Genomic DNA, 5,360 nt, shown 5'->3' with positions numbered 1-5,360 from the left:
CCACTCCTTTAGGAAATTTCGTCTCGAAATTTATTTAAGAGGAAGACTTGAAAGAGTTTTGGCAAAAGGTGATTATTAAGAATTGAGACTCGAAAATTTTGAAACGTAAAAAGTATGAAATTTTGAAGAATGACAAGATAGGTTTGCAAAGGAGTTCGTTTGTCTAAAATGATTTGAGGTACCAAACATAATTGGAAACGTATAGTTGCATATGTGGAATTGAACGATTGACTCTTAATAAACGAATGCAAGTATAAGAATGGCATATGCATTGGATAGACGAAAGTAGCATGCTAAGAATGAAGTCTCGTCATGGATAATTGGATATAACGCGTTTGTGAGTTGTTTATAGTTTGAATTAGGTCTGCAAAACACTGAATTTCTCATGGCACGTCTTACGAAAGTTTGGTAACATGATGAAAACACTTATATATAGGAAGTACCAGCGGCGTATCCACTATGTTTTAACCATGTTACGTCCGTTTCGTATTCGGTGTCATGTTACGTTTCATGTCTTACCATACACAGTAGTACACTCTATGGTTTTCATGCGCCCATCACTATAATCCCGTGTGCACCCGCGATTATTTTGATCGTCGCATGATCCGCATAGCTTGTACTAGTCGTGTATGAATCAGGGTATACATAATTTAAAAATAAGAACGTGTACCTATAAGAATATAGTATATAAGCAAGTCCATGCTTAAGTATGTATGAGACCCACGTGAGCGAATCCCTCGGATTCCACTCGCGTACGGGTACAAATGTATGAATCATGAGTATGAATGAAAGTATAAGCATAAATATGAGTTTAAGTATGATTATACACGTAAGTATGAGTATAGACATAAAACGTATGAGTAGTATGAGTATAAGTATAAGCAAGAAACGTATGAGTATAAGTATAAGCATAAAACGTATGAGCGTAAGCGTAGGTACGAATAATAAACTTACGTATATAGTGTAGGTTGGAGCATAACGAAATTGGACACATAAAACGTTTGAGAAATTTGAATACATAAAACGAGTGACATAAGCGATTTCGTCTCGAGGTATCGGTTAAAACGTGTACGATGATATGTATGTATAGTGGTTTAAGCGAAACGTCTAGTTTATCGAATAACAATAGATCGAGTTTGATTTAGAAGGTAGAATATAGTTAGTGAACGTAGGACATTATAAAGTATTCACTGGTTATGCATAACGTATTTTGAAATGAATGAAATGCTACTTTTGTTTTAAAAAGAGTTTACGTATGTTGAAGATTGTCGGTTCCCATGAAGTCTTCTAGCCCACGTGTTTTGAAATTTGAATGACGAATTAAGCGTTGTAGAAAAATGTTTTTTTTTTGAAAATAACGGTTTGTTTCATTTGCATCAAAACAAGAAATTTTGAATTTTGGAGGTTCTTGTGAAAACGTCGATTCTTAGAAAAGAAATTTAGAAAAAGGACTTAGTGATTGTTTTTTTAAAAAAAAAAATTAACAAATGGTTTGTTGATGTTGAAAAGCATCTTTGGTAAAATGATCGTATAATATCTATAAGATCTTATAAGTATATGAGAAAGTTGGTTTGAATTCCGATTGGGAAAGAAAGTCTTTAGTATGGTGATATAACGTAAGTGTGTGTGTTAGTGATTAAATCGAATATGAAGTTCATGGGCAAGAGATTCATTGGACCGATTAAATTGATGGGTAGCATCTCGTAAGGTTTTGAAATTTAGGTAATAAAATGTTTTAAGACATGATTAAGAATCTCGTGTATATGAGTTGAGTGAAAATAGATTGTAGAATAAGAAGTATATGTGATAAAACAATGTATTTTGAAATCGGTATAAGTAGGTATTTTGAATAATGATAAATGATTTAGGTATAAAACATGATCGGGTTTGCATAATAAAACATTTTGAAAGAAAGTTTTGGTAACGATCACCTAAGTAAGGGAATCACCCCTAACTCGTTGGTGAGGTCGTTTTAAGGAGAGAGGGAGTGGAGTTAATCATCAAGATAAGGAAATCACTCCTATCTCGATGATATGTCTCCATTTGTTGTTACAAGGAATATGAATAAAATAATACGAAATCATGCATATGTATAAATGTATGAAAAAGATTTAATATGTTGCGTGTGTGAGAAGAAATATCGAAAGTAAAATTTTGAATTTGAAAGGTTGCATTGTATAAAATAAATAATAGAAACACATGTTTGATTAAAATTTGGATGGTTCCAAGACGGAACTTTGACTAACCAAAGTGGTCGAAAAGTCTTTTGAATTTGAGGAGCATGCTTTGGCCTAATAGGTAAAATACTCTCGCTGACAAGTCGGTTAACGGTATTTACCCTTCCGGTTACTACATGTCCCAAATCAAATTGAAATTTCGAGACTTGGCGGGATTTAAATAAAAAAAACAAGGAGTGGAACTAGTCGACAAGGTGCGGGTTTCACCCCTAACTTGGCGATTTCGTATCCTAAGTGTGGTTGGTACTCGTCGAGTCAAAATTTAATTTCAACACTTTGACGAGGGTCCACTAGAATTTGAAATTTGACTTTCTCCATCAAGGTGAGAATTTCACTCCTATCTTGATGGTGAATTTCATGTAAAAAGGAAGAGTAGATGGATTGAGAGTTGTTCACCAAATTGTGGGTTTCACGCCTATTTTGGTGAAGTCGCCTCGTTTGTGTATTACGAGTGGTTTCGATTTTTGTATAAACGAGTAAAAAAGACGTATGCTCAAAATAATTATAAGTATAAGCACATAAAGCATCTCAAGAAAGTAACACGTAAAAGACATTTCAAATATGGCACATAAAGAATGGAATAATACAACGAGTATTAACAAATAATAAGGCAAGTATTAACACAAAAGTGACATATATGTTTAAAAGGCCAAAAGAAAATAAATAAGGAGCAAATAAAGTATCATGCAAGTGGTTCAATCAAAACATAAGAATAAAGCTTTAGAACTATAGACTAGGTAAAAAGCATGGCAATTTTTCCTAATTCCCTATAGTTATGGCTCTGATACCAATCTGTCACACCCCAACCAATGGCGGAAACATCGGGATGGGACGAAATGTGAAGATTGCTAGAGACATCATAACGCTATTTGTGACAATATTTAATAAACCGATTTCATTTCATAATTCATTTGTCAACATTACAAAGAAATCAAATAACATCAAGTTCAAAGGAAACACAATACAACATAATCAAAATTTATACAACGATTAACCTAAACGTCTATATGTGTATCTAGGCATCAACGCTACTTCATTTCATAGCATCATCATCCTCAGCCTGTAACATGTTTAAAATAAAGTTCAATGCAAAAGCAAAGGCGAGTTTACAAGTTTAAGCATAAGTATAAGTATAAGTATAAAAGTTTAAAACGAATCCACATGGCAACTTAGTCTATACGAGATCAACCTAGCGTGGCATGCAATATTTCTAGCCAACCTCTGTTTACGCAAGAAAGTTTAATTAATTCAACATGACCCAAGTTTAAGGGGGGCGGTGCGCTACTCCTATAGCGCTATACATGTCAAATGGAGGCTCGTGAAAGCTAATGACTAAAACATATCACATAAGTATGGTCCACGTAAGCATCAAGTATCACAACATAGTATTCATGTATAAGGATTGTTTTGTGCATTGCATAAAGAATAAGTTTAAGTGTGTTTTTAATAATGTAACATGTTACACCCCAAAACGTGGTAAACATAAAAAGGGGGGTTACGAGTATACTCACAAAATTGCTAAGTCTTCCGATTATCCACGTATTAACGAGTTAATGATAATAGGAGAATGAATGTGTTCGGTGATGGAGTTTATGGGGGGTGTTTAGAATCGGAATTTGGAATTTAAAGTAGTAAAAGTAAGTATACATGAAAGTAATATCTAAGTTCTAAGGGTTTGTTTATGACACCATAATTAGTGGTTTCATGGGTCCCAAATTGCCAATTGGAATCATAACAAGAACCCTAGAATCTTTGATATGATAGCTTAGGTTTATGATAGTTAGTCATGGTTTGATTAGCACCACAAACTCAGCCATGTTTTTATATAATTATACATAGCTTATATAATAATAATACATCCTAAAACTAAGTCCAATCAAGTATTGTCATATAGCATCATGTATGTCAAGCATGGAGGTTTAGAAAACCTCATTATAAGATTCACCACTACACACACCATCTCGAAGATGGTGGGAGGGTCATGAATAACAATAAAGTAAATCTAATCTATCAAGTCATAAAAGTGTTCAAATGAAGGAATGGAACTTAGTTTGGAAGGCCAAAGCCTCCATTTGTTCACACTTCACAAGTCACAAGTTCATAATATAGAAGATGGTGACTTGGGTTTGTTTTCATCATTCGATTTTCAAGTTTAAATAGGAATTAAATGGGTGTTTGAACCCAAAACTTTAATGGAAATCCCTAAACACAAACCCACAACCATAGACTAAGTTGTGAGCTTGGTGGGAAAAAGATTCCATCAAGTTTTCTATCAAAACATGAAGATTTAAAAAGATGAAAATGAGCAGAATTTAAAGTGCACTTTGAACCTCAAAAATGGTGAGGTTTCACCTTAGTTTTCCCAAGCAAACTTGTGAAAACCTTTATAGAGGTTACCCAAGTGTTTTAGAAGAAGAAACAAGAAGAAAAGAGTTGAAGAAGTGAGTTAGAACTCACTTTGAATGGCTAAAACTTTTTGCGCAAAGCTGGAAATTTTTGAGTGATTTAGAGTGAATTTTGAGAGTGTTTTGAGGGTTGTTAAAGTGGAAAAGAGGCTGATTATAAATTGTATTTATAGGAGAAACTATTAGAGTTAACTTGGTTGGCTTTAAATGTGATTAGTTAGGTGGTACACTAGTTAAAAAAACAATTCAAATCTGCCCAAAAGGGCTGTGTTCGAATGGGCTGGGCAGCCATTTAATTCCCCTTTTTGACATTAAATTGATCTAACACATTATGTATTAGATATTAGAATTAGATGGAGGTTAGACAAGTAATAAAAAAAACATTTAATCATAAGTATTTGGTTGTTTAAATGATTAAAAAAACAATGGAATTAGCCTTTCAAGGCTGTGATCGGTTGGCTGTTTAAAAGCATTGACTTCTTTATTTATTTTTTTGTTATCATCCAACATATAAATTAATAGTTACACTTTATATTATGTAGGCTAGTAAAACATGTACTTAACCAAAAAAAAAAACCCATGTGATCATATGTTAAAAAAAAGGGCATTTGTAACTTGTTTGGCAGCTTCGAATGCTGCTAACTTTCTTTCTTCTTCTTTTTTTTTTGGGTTTTAATAATATAAGTTCATAATAACATCAACTTTCGTTGATGTATGT

This window comes from Helianthus annuus, chromosome 7 (genome assembly GCF_002127325.2).
Source record: "Helianthus annuus cultivar XRQ/B chromosome 7, HanXRQr2.0-SUNRISE, whole genome shotgun sequence".
Taxonomy (NCBI): Eukaryota; Viridiplantae; Streptophyta; class Magnoliopsida; order Asterales; family Asteraceae; genus Helianthus; species Helianthus annuus.
This window is presented reverse-complemented; position numbering follows the sequence as displayed.